The 18952-nt window shown below is 42.0% G+C and overlaps 2 non-coding genes across 2 annotated transcripts; both read right to left on the bottom strand.

Moving 5' to 3' along the window:
• Window positions 1–7544: 7544 nt before the first annotated feature.
• LOC130037916 (U6 spliceosomal RNA) lies at window positions 7545–7651 on the bottom strand. The gene has a single exon (XR_008794503.1). It is a non-coding gene; the product is annotated as a U6 spliceosomal RNA (small nuclear RNA).
• Window positions 7652–8089: 438 nt separating this feature from the next.
• LOC130037926 (U6 spliceosomal RNA) lies at window positions 8090–8196 on the bottom strand. The gene has a single exon (XR_008794512.1). It is a non-coding gene; the product is annotated as a U6 spliceosomal RNA (small nuclear RNA).
• Between the last annotated feature and the right edge of the window lie 10756 nt (window positions 8197–18952).

Raw genomic sequence — 18952 nt, 5'->3', positions numbered from 1 at the left:
GGGGCCGAGATCTCCAAGCCTACTCGGACTGGAGTCGAGCATCTTCCACCCAGATCCTCCAAATTCCAGTAGGCGGGGGTCACACCCACCACCTGGCCCCCTGGCGCCGTGTAATCCCATCAACGGCCAAGACTCAGAGACTATAAAATTCAGCTCCCAGAACCACGGGGCTGCGCGATGTCTTATCAGGACATCTTTTTATGACATCTTATTATCTCATTCCTACTTTGGACAAACTTGCAGGCTATCGAATGTAGCCTGCCCACTGGACAGAGTCTGGCAAACTCCCCGTGGCGTACCAAATATGCCAAATACCAGTAACAATGATGGGTCTCATTCTCCTAACGAGCCTTGAATATAATCTCAGGGCTAGGATGAAAGAGACGTTACTGGGGCCTGCTTGAGGCAATCGACGAATAACAGGATGATGAAATGAAAATGAAATGAATTTTAAATGAACTAAAAAGTTCTAATAAAAATAGGAAAAAAAAAGAACTGCAAGTTATTTTCCTGTTTGTCTATTATAGACATTATATACCAGTTGCTTTGGTACTGTGTACATTTTTTCCAATGTGTGTGTGTAAAGGCCCTCCCGTTGTTCATCGATATGCTCGAGCGGTCCCAATAACGTCTCCATTGGAGACTTTGTTGTTACTGTGTTTGACATATCAAATACATCACGGAGAGCTTGCCAGGCTCTGCCGTGCGGGCGAGATACTCTCGGTAGCTTGCCGGGCTCTCCGAGAGGGGCAGAGGAATCGAACTCGGGTCGGCCATGTTGGCTGCGTGCAAGGCAAACGCCCTACCCGCTGTGCTATCGCTCCAGCCCAATGTGTGTGTGTATGTGCATATTTGTACATACAGACTTACATACACACATTATCCTGACTTATTACAAGAGACAGTTGCATACAGCATTTTCCCTTAGCTCTAAATTCATACTATTTCCCAAGAATAGAGGTATTATTTTACCTAAATACAGGGCAGTTAGAACTTGAGCAAATGTTTAATTGTTTCATGTGGGCATTCCTTAAAAAACTAGAAATTGAGCTTCCATATCACCCAGCAAGACCACTTCTGGGAATATATCCTGGGGTTGCAAAAAAGCACAGTAGAAATGACATCTGCACCTGTATGTTCATTGCACCACTGTTCACAATAGCCAGAATCTGGAAGCAACCTGAGTGCCCAAGGACAGACAACTGGTTAAAGAAACTTTGGTGCATTTACACAATGGACTACTATGCAGCTTTTAGGAAAGATGAAGTCATGAAATTTGCTTATAAGTGGATAGACATGGAAAGTATCATGCTAAGTGAAATGAGACAGAAAAAGCAGGACAGACATAGAAAGATGGCACTCATTTGTGGAATATAAAATAACATAATATGAGACTAACACCCAAGAACAGTAGAGACAAGGGCAAGGACTATTGCTCCACAGTTGGAAACCTGCCTCATGACCTGGGGGAGAAGGCATTTGGGATAGGAAAGGGAATCACTAAATCAATGATGGTTAGAGGAATTGCTTAGGATGGGAGATGTGTGCTGAAAGCACAACAAAGGATCAAACATGATGGCCTCTCAATATCTGTATTGCAAACCAGAATGTTCCAAAGTAGAGAGAGAGTAAGAGGGAAATTATCTGCCATGGATGTAGGGGAGGGGTGGGATGGGAGGGGATAGGAACATTGAAGGTTGAAAATGTGCACTGGTGGAGGGGATGGGTGTTGGATGACTGAAACTCAAACATGAAGGCATTGTAACTGCATCTCACGGTGAGTCAATTAAAAAAGGTTTAGTTGTTTCAAAAATTAATTTGTGTTCTAATTTTCAGATCAATTTGTCTAATTTTTTTTCTCTTTTTGGGTCATACCCGGCAATGCACAAGGGTTACTCCTGGCTCATGCACTCAGGAATTATTCCTGTACTCCTGGCGGTGCTCAGGGGAACCATACGGGATGCTGGGAATCGAACCCAGGTCAGCCGCATGCAAGGCAAACGTCCTACCCGTTGTGCTATCCTTCCAGCCCTCAATCTATCCTTCCAGCTCCCAATTTATCTAATCTTATTAAAAATTTCCCTCCTTAATCCTAATGCTGGTTCCCATTTCAGAACCTACTGTAGGATAGGTTATTGCATCTGTCATATCTTTGTTGTTACCTTTATTGTTTTTATTTTGGGCTCCACACACAGCAGTGCTTGGTGTTTACTCCTGGCAATGCTTGGGAGACCATATATGTTGCTGGCCTCCCTATGTATTTGCCTTTAATCTTCAACTTTTCCATAATTTCTCTGTCTCTTGTGACAGTTTATAATTTTGGGTCTACCTGATATTATCTAGTAATTATATTCAGGTTTGGAATATTAAACAGTGATATTGGATATCTTCTAAAGTTTTCATCTGGATGCTCAAAATATTTTCTTTTTTAAAATGGTGATGTTATTTTGAGACCCTAGTCAAGTGTTTTCCTACAATTGCTATTTTTTTCTCTTGTAACTTTACGTAGTCTGTGGAACCACGTTAAGATCTTGTAAGTTTTCTGTCCTTGCCAAGTCTATTTTTTTTTCTACACCCAGTCTTGCTCACTCAGGTTTTACTTCTGGCTTTAGGTACAGGAGTCACAGAGCCTGGAGGGGGAATCTATATGGGTTTCTGGGGATCAAACCCAGGTCAGTTCTCTGTAAAAAGCATCTCAATATCCAATGACAATTTTTGCTTAAACTAATTTTATCTGTGATGGTCGCAAAATGAGCAAAATTCCTATGTTCTACAATCATCTATTGACATTGCTGTAAATAAGACTATTTCTTTCTACCCGATTATGATTATGATTATGATTATTATTTGCTTCATACCCAGCGATGCACAAGGGTCACTCCTGGCTCTGCACTCAGGTATTACTCCTGGTGGTACTCAGGGGACAATATGGGATGCTGGGAATCAAACCCGGGTCGGCTGTGTGCAAGGCAAGCACCCTACCCGCTGTGCTATTGCTCCAGCCCCCTCTCCCTTTTTAAATATATTTATTTTATTTGGACTGGAGCAATAGCACAGCGGGTAGGGCATTTGCCTTGCACACAACCAACATGGCCGACCCGAGTTTGATTCTTCTGCCCCTCTGGGAGAGCCTGGCAAGCTACCGAGAGTATTTTGCCCGCACAACAAAGCCTGGTAAGCTACCCGTGACGTATTTGTTATGCCAAAAACAGTAACAACAAGTCTCACGATGGAGATGTTACTGGGCCCGCTCGAGCAAATCAATGAAGAACAGGAGGACAGAGACAGTATTTTATTTATTTTTAATTTATTTTTTAAAGTTTTATTGACTCACCTTGAGATATAGTTACAAGCTTTCATGTCTGAGTTACAATCATACAATGATCAAACACCCATTCCTCCACCAGTGCACATTCCCCACCACCAATATCCCCAGTATACCCCCCTTTCCCACACTCCCACTGCCTCCATTGGCAGACAGTATTCCCCATGCTCTCTCTCTACTTTTGGGCATTTGGTTTGAAATGCAGATACTGAGAGGTTATCGTGTTTTATCCTTTATCTACTTTTGACACACATACCCCATCCTGACTGATTCCTCTAACTATCATTTTCTTAGTGATCCCTTCTCTATTCCAGCTGTCCTCTCCCCGCCCACTTGTGAGGCAAGCTTCCAACTATGAACCAATCTTCCTGAGCCTTCTATCTACTGTCCTTGGGTGTTGGTCTTGTGTTATGTTATTTTATACTTCACAAATGAGTGCAGTCCTTCTAAACATGTCCCTTTCTTTCTGACTCATTTCTCATTTCACATGTCCATGTCTATGCACTTATAAGCCTATTTCATGACCTCATCTCTCCTAATAGCTGCATAGTATTCCATTGTGTAGATGTAACAAAGTTTCTTTAACCAGTCATCTATTGTAGGGCACTTGGGTTCTTTTCGGATTTTGACTGGAACAGTGAACAGTGATGCAATGAACATATAGGTACAGATGTCATTTCTATTGTGCTTTTTTGGTGCAGCCTTGGGATACCCAGAAGTGGTATTGTGGGGTCATCTGGAAGCTCAATTTTTTAAATGTATTTATTAGTGGTAAAATTTATGGATTGCAACACCATGCTGTTTTTTGTTCTTATTGATGTGTGCCAATCTCTCTGGTATGGGGTGATTCCTTATTGTTTTGATTTGCACTTTCATTTACCTTTAGTCATTTGTATTCCTTTGCTGAAAAATTTTCTATTCATGCTTTCTATTTTATAATTTTTTTATAGGATTGCATATTTTTCTTGTAACATTCTACAGTGCTTTATATATCTTGGGTATTAACTTTTTTAAGATTAGTGCTGGGCAAATGTTTACTCGCAGTTTGTGGAGTGTCTATGTATTCTGGTCATTGTTTCTTTTGAGATGTAAAAACTTGCATAATACTTTATCTGTAACAGTACTGTAAACCACAGAACCTAAAAGAAAATGGGGTGGGGGAGAAGGTGCCTGCCACAGAAGCAGGGTGGGAGTGAGAGGGAGAATGGGGACCTTGGTGGAGGGAAGGGGCACTGGCAAAAGGATTGGTTTTGGAACATTGTATGCCTAAAATCCAATCATGAATAGCTTTGTAATCCATAAGGACTCAATAAAAACTTTGGCTTACTATTTTCCCCCTTATAATTGTTTATTATTCATTACTGTTTTTAGGCATTTTGGTTTTCAAATTGTCATAGATTTGGAAAATGTGCAAATCTTTTTTTCAAGGCTGAGTGGAGTTTGGGCCACATCTGGCAGTGCCCACAGTTTATCTTTGGCTCTGTTCTCAGAAATACTTTTGGTGGTGATTGGGGGACTATATGCAATGCAAGGGGTCAAACTGGGATTAGTTTTATGCAAAAAAAGTGACTTTACTTATACTCTGGCCTTCTTTGGCCTTCTCTTCTCTTCTCTTGCCTTCAATGTGCAACTCTTAAAGCCAATTCCGATGTCCTCCTGGCATGAAAACAACATTTTTTTGTGAGCACTTCCTTATAAGATATTATTAGTTCATTTTATATACCTCTTCCCATGCCCAGGATAGTGCATTTTAGTGAAGAATGGTTTTAAAAATGAGGATTCTTGTGCTAGGTATATTCATAACTCTCAAGATACCATTGCTTCAAGAGCTTTTCAGAAGAAAAAAAAAGCATGACTGCATACCTGCAAATTTATTCATATAACCCTTAGGTTCAGTAACAGATGACTGGGTAAAAAGTTGTGGTGCCCATACACAATGAAATATCATTCAGCTGCAAGAATTGATATAATCTTTCAGTGTGCTGCCACATGGGTGGAACTGCAGGGCATCATGATAAATGAAGTAAGTCAGAGGGAGAACAAATACCAGATGGCACATAGAGAAATAAAACAAGGGAACAGACAGTATCAAGTGAGAACAAACTCTTAGTCTTTGATTACAAAACTGAGATTACTAAGCAATGGGGGGTGGGGTGAGGAGGAAGTGGATTTGTGACACAGGGACAGTGATGGAGGCACTTAGGCACTTTGGTAGTAGGGAGGTGCAGTCCTTTTGTTCATCAAAACTCTGAAAGTTAATGCCATTGTAACCATGCTACCTGAGCTCCAATAAAATAAATGTGTTACAATTTATCATTTATTGGAAAAAAAGGTGTTTAGGAAAATTAAGGAAAATACTTTTTGGATAGCAATGAATTCAAAAAGGTATAATATACACAACAGTATAAGCTCTAAAATATTAAGTTAAAGTGGCTTCTACATTTTGTTCATAAAACTGTTATTAAACATTGTCTTCGACAAGAAAGAAAAGAAGGAATTGGATGGAGGTAAGAATGAGAAAAGGGACAGCATACAGCCGGAAGAGAAGGGCCACATGGAGGGCGGGACCCACAGCTCCCGGAGAAAAAGAAAAAAACAGGTTCCAAAAAGAGCCAAGATCATCGGGAAGTCCCAGATGGGGTAGGTACCGCATCCCTCCTCCCCCAGATGGAACCCCGGTGACCAGAAGCCTCTACAAGCACAGCTCGAGTATGTGGGAACTAGGACTCTTCCTCAAAACCGCACGGCCGCTTATGCGGCCGCGCGACATCTCTCTATATACAAACTGATCAATGGGAAGTAAACCACCCAACGTTTTTCCCTGAAAATCAGAGTTAAGTTTGGAGCACAGCCCCAGAAACACAAGGACTTAGTGCATAACCCAGCAGCTTGGAGCAGAAAAGTGAACGGGCTATGCGTTAATCCAGGCCATCATGTCTGTCCGGAGGGGAAAGGGTATTGTCCCATTCTCCCTCTCTTCTCTGGAAAGAAGGATGGCGGCCGCGTGGGAGCCTTGTGGACAGCAGGTATAAGCCGGGGGTGTGGGGGCGACTAAAACCTCATGGGAAGGAGGGCGTTCCGGTCCGTCCTTCACGCCCTACCGAGGCCACCAGTTGCCCCCCACAAGCGGCTCTCCAGCCTGGCCACAGCCCCAGAAACACAAGGACTTAATGCAGAAACTGGCAGCTTGAAGCAGAAAAGTGAAAGGACTATGCGTTAATCCAGGCCATCAAGTCTGCCGGAGGGGAAAGGGTGTTGCTCCATTCGCCCTCTCCTCTCTGGAAAGAAAGATGGCGGCCACATGGGAGCCTTGTGGACAGCAGGCATGAGCCGGGGGTGTGGGGGCGACTAAAACCTTATGGGAAGGGGGGTGTTCCAGTCCGTCCTTCACGCCCTACCGAGGTCACCAGTTGCCCCCCACGAGTGGCTCTCCAGCACGGACACAGCCCCAGAAGCAAAAGGACTTAATGCAGAACCCGGCAGCTTGGAGCAGAAAAGTGAATGGACTATGTGTTAATCCAGGCCATCATGTCTGTCCGGAGGGGAAAGGGTGTTGTCCCAGTCGCCCTCTCCTCTCTGGAAAGAAAGATGGTGGCGCATGGGAGCCTTGTAGACAGCAGGTATGAGCCGGGGGTGTGGGGGCGACTAAAACCTCATGGGAAGGGGGGCGTTCCGGTCCACCCTTCATGCCCTACCGAGGCCACCAGTTGCCCCCAACGAGTGGCTCTCCAGCACGGCCACGACTCCAGAGCACAGAAACCAATTTCTTAACTATCTGACTTTCAGTAGAAATACTTCCAGGGTCAATAAGTAAAATAGCAGAAATCCAAAACCAACATTTAATTCTTGAACCCAGCTGTAGAAAGCAAATCACTTCACAATGCTTTTTCAGCATGTCTGATTTGGAGGGGAGGTAAACTCTAAATAATAGTGGTGAATCTTTTATTGAAACAATGAATCTAATCAAAGCAGATAGAGTGTTAACTAGAATTCATCTGCCTTACAGGGACTGGGAGGGGTGGGGGTGGGGTTTTATTGGGGTTCTTCATGGTAAAAAATAAGTATTGGTAAAGGGAAATGTGTTTGATATTTGCATGACTGAGACCTAAACCTGAAAGCTTTGTAACCTTTCCCATGGTGATTCAATAAATAAATAAATAAATAAAAAGAATGAGAAAAGGGTTTATGGAGTGAGATATTATTTTATTTATTTATTTATAAAAATATAAAACATTTCATGAATTTGCGTGTCATTCTTTTGCAGGGGCCATGCTAATCTTCTCTGTATCATTCCAATTTTAGTATTTCTGCTGCTGAAGTGAGCACGAGATATTATTTTTAAGTGGGAAACTATTTTTAATAGGTGTGATATAATGTTGGTGCCAAATAAATGGAAAAGTTTAAAAATAATGATTTTAGGGTTTTTTTATGCTTTTGGGGGGGAAAGGGGTCACACCTGGCAATGCACAGGAGTTAATCCTGTCACTGCACTCAGGAATTACTCCTGGTGGTGCTGGGAATCAAACCCAGGTTGGCTGCATGCAAGGCAAACACGTTATCCACTGTGCTATCTCTCCAGCTCCTGATTTTAGGCATTCTTATTTACTCTAGCTTGCTTCAATTTAAAATATATGATGGAGTTTGTAAAAACTGTAAATATTTGGAAAAATGGCATTATTTAATTTTCAAATAATCTTGAGATAACTGATTTCACTTTCTACTTGCCTTGGGTGGCAGTACTCTTTAAAGAGCTTATTTTACTTCCATAAGATAAAACATTTCATGAATTTGCATGTCATTCTTGTGCAGGGGCCATGCTAATCTTCTCTGTATTGTTCCAATTTTAGTACTTAAAATTCATTAACTATTTCTTATTCCATAAGAATAGATAATGAATCTTGTTCTGTGTGCCATCAATGTATATCATTTTAAAGTTCATTGCCCATTCAAAACTACCACTATAAAACTATTCAAATAACTAAAAAAGAAATATGAAAGGTAGCCATTGTCTTATTTGGTTTTGACAAGTACCTGTGGAGTCCATAAAACATGAGCTATTATCACACTAATTTTTCAGATTAAAAAAAAGGATACTGAAGAAAGTTAAGTGTCCCAAGAGTGTGGGACTTATTAATAAGTGTCAGAGTTCCTCGACCTAACACCATGCACAAAAGTCAGATCAAAATGGATGAAACATATCAACATCAGGCCAAAATCCATAAGATACATTGAAGACTAGGTCAGCAAAACCCTCAACGACATTGAAGCTAACGGTATCTTCAAAGATGACATGCCACTGACCATCCAAGTGGAAACAGAGATAAACAAATGGGACTATCTTAAACTAAAATCTTCTGCACCTCAAAAGATATAGTAACCGAATACAAAGACAATCTACAGAATGGGAAAGGATATTCACCCAATACCCATCTGACAAGGGGTTGATATTAAGATATACAAAGCACTGATTGAACTCCACAAGAAGAAAACATCCAACCCCATCAAAAAGTGGGGCGACGAAATGAACAGAAACTTTCTCAAAGAAGAAATCTGAATGACTAAAAGTCACATAAGAAAATGCTCTACATCATTAATCATCAGGGAGATGCAGATCAAAACAGCAATGAGATAACACCTCCCACCACAGAGACTTGCCCACATCCAAAAGAACAGGGCCAATTGGTGTTGGCGCGGATGTGGCGAGAAAGGTACTCTCCTTCACTGCTGGTGGGAATGCCAACTGGTCCAGCCCTTTTGGAAAACAGTATGGACGATTCTCAAAAAATTAGAAATTGAAATCCCATAACAATAATCTCTCTCAATGTCAATGGGCTAAACGCACCAATTAAAAGACATAGAGTGGCAGGATGGATTAGAAAATTGAACCCAACATTCTGCTGCCTGCAAGAAACACATCTCAATAGTCAAAGCAAACACAGACTCAGAGTCAAAGGCTGGAAAACAATTCTACAGGCAAATAGCTCCAATAAAAAAGCTGGGGTAGCCATCCTAATATCAGACCACATCGATTTCAGAGTGAGGAAGGTCATAAGAGACAGTGAAGGCCATTTCTTATTGATCAAAGGATCTGTAAAACAGGAAGAACTTAAAATAATAAATGTATATGCACCTAATGAGAGACCAGCAAAGTACTTAAAACAACTACTCATAGATTTGGAAAAAGACATCAACTGCAACACAATACTAGTGGGAGACTTCAACACTCTTGATCAACCAGACTCAAGCTTAGCAAGGACATACTTCATCTGAGGGAGACAATGGAAGAAAGGGACTTAGTAGATATATACAGGACACTTCATCCACAAAAAGCTGAATACACATTCTTCTCAAGCGTACATGGAACATTCTCCAAGATAGACCACATGCTGAGCCACAAAACATGCCTCCAAAAAATTAAGAAGATAGAGATTGTATTGACAATCTTCTCAGACCATAATGCGCTGAAATTAGAAGTAAATCACATACAAAAACAGAAAACTAAATCAAACACCTGGAAATTAAACAGTGTGCTATTGAACAACGAGTGGCTTAGACAGGAAATCAAAGAGGAAATCAAAAGATTCCTAGAAACGAATGAAAATGAGAACACGAGTTACCAAAACTTATGGGACACAGCAAAAGCTGTCTTAAGAGGAAAGTTTATAGCTCTACAAGCATTCCTCAGGAAGGAGGAGCGAGCACACATAAGTAACCTAACCTCACAGCTTAAGAGCTTGGAGAAGGACCAAAAAAAGGAGCACAACCCGAACAGGAGAAAGGAAATAATAAAACTCAGAGCAGAGATTAACGAGATGGAAACCCAAAAAACAATCCGAAAGATCAAGGAAACCAAGAGCAGGTTCTTCGAGAAAATTAACAAGATTGATAAGCCTCTAGCAAAACTCACAAAGAAAGGGAGAGAGAAAACCCTAATAAACCGAATCAGAAACGAAAAGGGGGTCATTACAGCAGAAACTACAGAAATTCAAAGGATCCTCAGGGAGTACTTTGAGAAACTGTATGCCACAGAACATCAAAACCTTGAGGAAATGGATAAATTCCTAGACTTCGACAGACGCCCAAGGCTGAACCAAGAAGACCTGGAATACCTGAACAGAACCATCAAGGAAATTGAAATGGTAATAAAAAGTCTCCCCAAGCACAAAAGTCCTGGCCCGGATGGATTCACTAGTGAATTCTTCCAAATCTTTAAAGAGGACTTACTCCCAATCCTCTTTAAGCTTTTCCACGAAATTGAAATATCAAAATCTCTTCCAAACAGTTTCTACGAAGCAAATATCACACTGATACCAAAAGCAGACAGAGATACCACAAAGAAAGAGAATTACAGACTGATATCCCTGATGAACACAGATGCAAAGATCTTCAACAAACTACTAGCAAATAGAATCCAACTACTCATCAAAAAGATCATACACCATGACCAAGTAGGATTCATCCCAGGGATGCAAGGATGGTTCAACATTCGGAAATCAATCAACATAATCCATCATATCAACAAAAGAAAAGATAAACAGCATATGATTATATCAATAGATGCAGAGAAAGCATTTGATAAGATCCAGCACCCCTTTATGATGAAAACCGTAGCCAAAATGGGTATAGAGGGGACCTTCCTCAACATAATTAAAGCCATCTACCACAAGCCTATCACACTCAGCTCCTGGGAGAGAACAAGACAGAGTCTCCTACCCTATGCCTGACTGTCTCCACCAGGGCCCAACAGCTGAAGACCACCGAGGCCCAGCCAAGGCCATGCTGGGAGCACTCTCCACACACTTGGATGAGCCTCACGCATAAAAGAACTGACAGAGGAACCCAGGTGTGTGGGACCCGGGGCTGAGATCTCCAAGCCTGTACAGTTTGGGACTGGACCTGCCAGTAACTAGACAGTTACACCCACCAACTGCCGTGTAACTCCAACAACGGCCAGGATCCAGAGATCATCACACTCAGCTCCTGGGAGAGAACAAGACAGAGTCTCCTACCCTATGCCTGACTGTCTCCACCAGGGCCCAACAGCTGAAGACCACCGAGGCCCAGCCAAGGCCATGCTGGGAGCACTCTCCACACACTTGGATGAGCCTCACGCATAAAAGAACTGACAGAGGAACCCAGGTGTGTGGGACCCGGGGCTGAGATCTCCAAGCCTGTACAGTTTGGGACTGGACCTGCCAGTAACTAGACAGTTACACCCACCAACTGCCGTGTAACTCCAACAACGGCCAGGATCCAGAGATTATCACATTCAGCTCCAGAGACTATAAAACCCAGAGACTATAAAACCCAAGACCCAGAGACTATAAAACCCAGCTTCCAGAAGCATGCGGCTGCAATCTCAGCTACATGACTTCTTATTATCTCATTCCTAATTCGGTCAAACTGGCAGGCTACCAAATGTAACATGCCCACACGGCAGAGTCTGGCAAACTTCCCGTGGTATACCCAATATGCCAAATACCAGTAACAATGATGGGTCTCATTCTCCTAACCCTGAAAAAGCCTTGAATATGGCACTTTAAAAAAAAATCTCAGGGCTAGGACGAAGAAGACGTTACTGGCACCTGCTCGAGGCAATCGACGAACAACATGGTGGTCGTGATCGTGACCACAAGCCTACAGCAAGCATCATCCTCAATGGGGAAAAACTGAGAGCCTTCCCCCTAAGGTCAGGGACGAGACAAGGATGCCCACTCTCTCCACTGCTGTTCAATATAGTACTGGAAGTACTTGCAATAGCGATTAGGCAAGAAAAAGATATTAAGGGCATTCAGGTAGGAAAGGAAGAAGTCAAGCTCTCACTATTCGCAGATGATATGATACTATACTTAGAGAACCCAATAACCTCCACCAAAAAACTCCTAGAAACAATAGACTCGTATAGTAAAGTTGCAGGTTATAAAATCAATACCCAAAAGTCCATGGCTTTCCTATATGCAAACAGTGAGAGAGAAGAAAGCAACATGAAAAAAAAATCCCGTTCACAATTGTGCCCCAGAAAATCAAGTACTTAGGAATCAGCTTAACTAAGGAAGTAAAGGACCTGTACAAAGAAAACTACAAAACGCTACTTCAGGAAATAAAAGAGGACATGAGGAAATGGAAAGATATCCCCTGCTCATGGGTCGGGAGACTTAACATTGTCAAAATGGCAATACTACCGAAAGCATTGTATAAATTCAATGCAATCCCTATAAGGATACCCATGACATTCTTCAAAGAAATGGAGCAAACACTCCTGAAATTTATATTGAACAATAAGCCCCCACGAATAGCTAAAGCAATTCTTGGGAAAAAGAAAATGGGAGGAATCAACCTCCCGAACTTCAAACTGTACTACAAAGCAATAATAATTAAAACAGCATGGTACTGGAACAAAGGCAGTACTGGAGACCAATGGAACAGGGTTGAATACACTGACATCTCCCCTCAATCATATGATCATCTAATCTTTGATAAAGGTGCAAGTAATGTGAAGTGGAGTAAGGAAAGCCTCTTTAACAAACTGTGCTGGCATCACTGGACGGCTACATGCAAAAAAATGGGCTCAGAACTCTGCCTAGCACCGTGTACAAAAGTAAGATAAAATTGGATTAAAGACCTCAACATCAGACCAGAAACCATAAGGTACATTGAAGACAAAGTTGGCAAAACCCTCTATGACATTGAAGCTAATGGTATCTTCAAAGATGCCACGCCACTGTCTGAGCAAGTGAAAACAGAGATAGATAAATGGGACTATCTTAAACTAAGAAGCTTCTGCACCTCCAAAGAAACAGTGACCAAAATACAAAGACAGTCTACAGAATGGGAAAGAATATTCGCCGAATAGACATCTGACAAGGGGTTGATATCCAGGTTATACAAAATACTGGTTAAACTCCAAAAGAAGAAAACATCCAACCCCATCCAAAAATGGGGCAATGAAATGAACAGAAACTTTCTCAAAGAAGAAATCCGAATGGCAAAAAAGCACATGAGAAAATGCTCTACATCATTAATCATCAGGGAGATGCAGATCAAAACCACAATGAGATACCATCTCACACCTCAGAGACTGGCCCACATTCAAAAGAACAAAAGCAACCGATGCTGGCGTGGATGTGGCGAGAAAGGGACACTCCTTCACTGTTGGTGGGAATGTCCACTGGTTCAGCCCTTCTGGAAAACAGTATGGACGATTCTCAAAAAATTAGAAATTGAGCTCCCATTTGACCCAGCAATACCACTCCTGGGAATATATCCCAGAGAGGCAAAAATGTATAGTCGAAGTGACATCTGCACTTGTTTGTTCATTGCAGCACTCTTTACAATAGCCAGAAACTGGAAGAAACCTGAATGCCCAAGAACAGATGACTGGTTAAAGAAACTTTGGTACATCTACACAATGGAGTACTATGTAGCTGTTAGAAAAGATGAAGTCATGAAATTTACATACAAGTGGTACAACATGGAAAGTATCATGCTAAGCGAAATGAGTCAGAAAGAGAGGGATAGACATAGAAAGATTGCATTCATCTGGGGGACATAAAGTAACAAAATATGAGATTAATACCCAAGAATAGCTGAGATCAGCACCAGGAGGATTACTCCATAGCTTAGTGGCCAGTCGGGCATTCTAGAGGAAAGGGCAGCTCAGATAGAGAAGGGAACACCAAATAAGGGGTGTTTGGAGGATCCTCCCAGGAGGGGAGATGCATGTCGAAAGTGGACTATGGACTGAACATGTTTGACACTCAATGCCTCTTTTGTAGACCACAACACCCAAAAGGAGAGAGAGAACACAGGGGATTGTCCTGCCACAGAGGCAGGGGGGATGGGGGGATGGGGGTGGGGGGGATATTATCCATGGTGGTGGAAAATGGGCACTGGTGGAGGGATGGGTATCTGATCATTGTATAATCAAACCCAAGCACAAAAAATTGTAAATCTACAACTGTACCTCATGGTGTTTCACTAATAAAAAAAATTAATTAAAAAGAAATAAAAAAAATAAAAAAAGAAAAAAATTAGAAATTAAGTTCCCATTTGATCCAGCAATACCACTCCTGGGAATATATCCTGGAGAGGCAAAAAAGTACAGTTGAAATGACATCTGCACTTCTATGTTCATTGCTGCACTATTCGCAACAGCCAAAATCTGGAGAAAAATCTGAGTGCCCCAGAACAAATGACTGATTAAAGAAAATTTGGTACATCTATACAATGGAGTACTATGCAGGTGATAGAAAAGACAAAGTCATGAAATTTACATACAAGTGATACTACATGGACAGTATTATGCTAAGTGAAATGAATCAGAAAGAGAAGGACAGACAAAGAAAGATTGCATTCATCTGGGGAATATAAAGCAACAAAATAGGAGACTAATATCCAAGAATAGTCGAGATATGTGCCAGGAGGTTCACTCCATGGCCAGTGGCACATGCTAGGGGAAAGGGCAGCTCAGACAGAGAAGGGAACACCAAATAAAGGGTGTTGTGAGGATCCTCCCAGGATGGGAGATGCATGCTGAAAGTGGACTATAGACCGAACATGATTGGCACTCAATGCCTCTTTTGCAAACCACAGCACCCAATAGGAGAGAGAGAACAAAAGGGAATGCCCTGCCATGGAGGTGGGATGGGATTAGGAGGGGTAGTAAGGTTGGGAGGGTTACTTGGATCATTGGTGGTGGAGAATGGGCGCTGGTGGAGGGATGAGTACTCGATCATTGTATAACTGAAACCCAAGCACAAAAACTTGTAAGGTCAACAACTGCATCACTTGGTGTTTCACTAATAAAAAAATTAAAATTAATTAATTAATTAATAAAAATAAGTGTCAGAGTTGATTGTAGAGTGTACGATCACTAACACTAGTTTTAAAAGGAGTTTAGCAAGCCCTGGCAGTACTCAGGGCTTACTAATGGCTCTGTGCTCAGGGATCACTCCTCGTGGAGCTTAGGGGACCACATAGGGTGCTGGAGGTTGAATCTGGGTTGGCTGCCTGCAATACAAGCATTCTTGCAAGACAAACCTTCCCTGCCCATAACTCTCCTCTTTTTTAAGGATACCACCCTCAGTCTACACAACTCAAAGGGACATAACTACACTTCTTTCTGAGTACTTGAGCAGGGGATACTTGATTGTGCTCAGGTCCTCTTCTTGACTTTGTGCTCAGAAATTATTTCCGGCAGAGCTCTAAGGAACATACATGGTGTTGGGTATCTAATCTGGGTCAGCAGTGTGCAAGGTAAATACTTTATTCTCTGCACTATCTCTTTGGCCCATCTTTCTAATTATCTTAAACACAGATGATTTTATAATGAACTGTTTGAAGTAGAATAGCAATTCACTCCACATTTGCCACTTGGGGAGAGAAAGTCTTTGCTCTATGAGGGATGGAGTGTGTGTGGTGTAGGAGAGTTACTCTCATTTTTGCTCCTGTTCTTGTTGCATTAAAACCTTAGGAGAATCTCAGGTGTGGCCCTCTCCCGTTGATCGTCGATTTGCTCGAGCGGGCCCAGTGACATCTCCATTGGAGACGTGTGATCTGAAACAAATTCTGTACACTGAGGGCAAGGAGAGATGGGAGGGAAAAGGCAGGACCAATCCATATTAGTGGATGACAATTCTAATAACTAGAATAACTGATTTACAAGTTTTATTTTCTTAAGAGGCCACAAGACTTTTCCATTCCCCAACCCCGCCACATTACCCCTGCCAATGTTAGAAGGTTATATGGGCTTTGACGGATTTGTAATGTGCAGTGTCCAGAAGGCCACAAGGACACGGTTTATCTCTAGGCAGCTTCTGAGAATGGGGATAGGCAGGCAGAGAACACATTCTGCAGCAGGGGAGGTGGAGAAGCAGGCAATTTGCCCAGTCCAGCACTCAGGTTAAAAGACAGTCAAGTTATCTTGATTACCTTACCCATAATTGCCACTAGCTGTTTCCCTACAAAGTATACGAATTAGACTAGAATCAGTTTCAAACATAAGACTCCCAGGTTATCTTCCAAAGTTGATTATAAATTGATACAGAATGTGGTAGGGCTGGAGCGATAGCACACCGGGTAGGGCCATTGCCTTGCAAGCGGCCAACATGGCTGACCCGAGTTCGAATCTTCCACCCCTCTTGGAGAGCCTGGCAAGCTACCGAGAGTAGCCCGCACGGCAAAGCCTGACAAGCTCCCCGTGACGTATTCAATATGCCAAACACAGTAACAATTGTCACAATGGAGATGTTACTGGGCTCGCTCCAGCAAATCGATGAACAATGGGAGGAGAGAGTGACAGAATGTGGCCTGGTCTTCAGAACCATCAAAAATTACCTAGAATGTTAGAATATCCTGGGATGTATCCACTTGTCTCAATGATATTTATGGTATCTTAAACTTTAATATTCTATGATTCTGTGATTCTTTTTGTTCAGTAGTCATTAGAGTATCTTAATGGCTATAAATTCAGCTGTTCTTTTTTTCTTTTAACAGCAGGTTGATAGGTAAATTATTCAATCCTATTAACCCTTCTTTTCCTCATCTGTGAAATGTGTCACTGCTATGGTGGTACACCGCTCCAAAGAGTTCACTAGCACAGTACTTTTTAGGTTTAAAAATAATTGTGCTGGTCATGCCAGTGGTTCATGGGGAACCAAGTTGAGCCTGAGAGCAAGCCCCTAATATTGCACACACAAAGCCTGTGTTCCACCACATGAGTCATATCCTTGGCTTGTTGTTTTGGGTTGACACCTAGCTGTGCTCTGGGGCTACTCTTGAGCTATGCTCAGGGGCCACTCACAGCAATGTTTAGGGAACTATTGCACAAACTTTTTGTCAAAAAAATGTGAAAGCACTTAAGACAATGCTTGCATATAATAGTACTAAGTAAATGTTAGCTATCATTTTCTCTCTGATCACCTGGTTTCTCGTTAAATGCTGCTTATTTATTTATTTTGGTTTTAGGGCCACTCTGATTGTGCTCAGGACTTACTCTTGTCTCTGTGCTCAAGGATCACTCTTGGTGTGCTCAGGAGACCATACGCAATCCTGGTAAGCAAACTGGGTTGACCTTGTGCAAATCAAGTATTTTACCCCTATACTATCTCTACCACCTGAAACACTGGTTTTGAAGGAAGGAGAGTAAATCCCAAATTTGAGGATAAATTATTGAATTTTTCTCCCTGGCCTCCAATATACCAGCAGCATGATTACATTATCTGATCAGATCCTTAAACATGTAGATAGTAAACAAAGAAGCTGCAGAGAGGCAGCTGCCAAGAGTAAGGTCCACTGTTGCCCTGACCCATAGGCTGATTGTAAAAACAGGGCGAATTTCACTTTGGGTGTTGGTGTGTGTGTACCCCGAGGAGTGTAAGGATGAATGTCTAAGTGAAATTCTATGTGCCAAAAAATAAAAAAAAGAGGGAAAAAAAGAAGATTTAAAACAACAAGGAAAAGTAGATGAGAACTGGAAAAAACCCTTTTTAAAAATTTTTTTTTATTATCATTTATTTTATTAGTGAAACACCATGAGGTACATTTATAGACTTATAAATTTTTGTGCTTGGGTTTCAGTTATACAATGATCAAGTACCCATCCCTCCACCAGCGCCCATCCTCCCCCACCACGGGTCCTAGCATCCCTCCCATCACCCATCCCCCCCCCCAGTCCCACCCTGCCACTGTGGCAGGGCATTCCTCCTTGTTCTCTCTCTCTTCTTTTGGGTACTGTGTTTTGCAAGAGAGGCATTGAGTGGCAATTATGTTTGGTCTATAGACTACTTTTAGCATGTCTCTCCCACCCTGGGAGGGTCTTCACAACACCCTTTATTTGGTGCTTCTTCTCTATCTGAGCTTCCTTTTCACCTAGCACATGTGGCTGGCCTTCAAGTCATGGAGCAAAATTCCTGGTACTAATCTCAGCCACTCCTGGGTGTTAGTCTCCCGTTTTGTTGCTTTATGTTCCCCAGATGAATGCAATCTTTCTGTGTCTATCCTGCTCTTTCTGACTCATTTCGCTTAACATGATACTTTCCATTTAGTACCACTTGTATGTAAATTTCATAACTTCATCTTTTCTAACAGCTGCATAGTACTCCATTGTGTAAATGTACCAAAGTTTCTTTAACCAGTCATCTGTTCTCGGGCACTCAGGTTTTTTCCAGATTCTGGCTATTGTAAAGAGTGCTGCAATGAACAAACAATTGCAGATGTCACTTCGACTATACCTTTTTGCCCCTCTGGGATATATTCCCAGGAGTGCTATAGCTGGGTCAAATGGGAGATCAAATTCTAATTTTTTGAGAATCGTCCATACTGTTTTCCAAAAGGGTTGGACCAGCCTGCATTCCCACCAGCAGTGAAGGAGGGTCCCTTTCTCGCCACATCCGCGCCAGCACCTGTTGCTTTTGTTCTTGTGGATGTGGGCCAGTCTCTGTGGTGTGAAATGATATCTCATTGTTGTTTTGATCTGCATCTCTCTGATGATTAGTGATGTAGAGCATTTTCTCATGTGCCTTTTTGCCATTCGGATTTCTTCTTTGCGAAAGTTTCTGTTCATTTCCTCGCCCCATTTTTTGAAGGGGTTGGGTGATTTCTTCTTGTGTAGTTTAACCAGTACCTTGT

Source organism: Sorex fumeus, unplaced genomic scaffold, assembly GCF_029834395.1.
Source record: "Sorex fumeus unplaced genomic scaffold, SorFum_2.1 ptg000072l, whole genome shotgun sequence".
NCBI lineage: Eukaryota > Metazoa > Chordata > Mammalia > Eulipotyphla > Soricidae > Sorex > Sorex fumeus.
The sequence above is the reverse complement of the archived record's forward strand: the minus strand, read 5'-3'. Positions and strand labels throughout refer to the sequence as shown.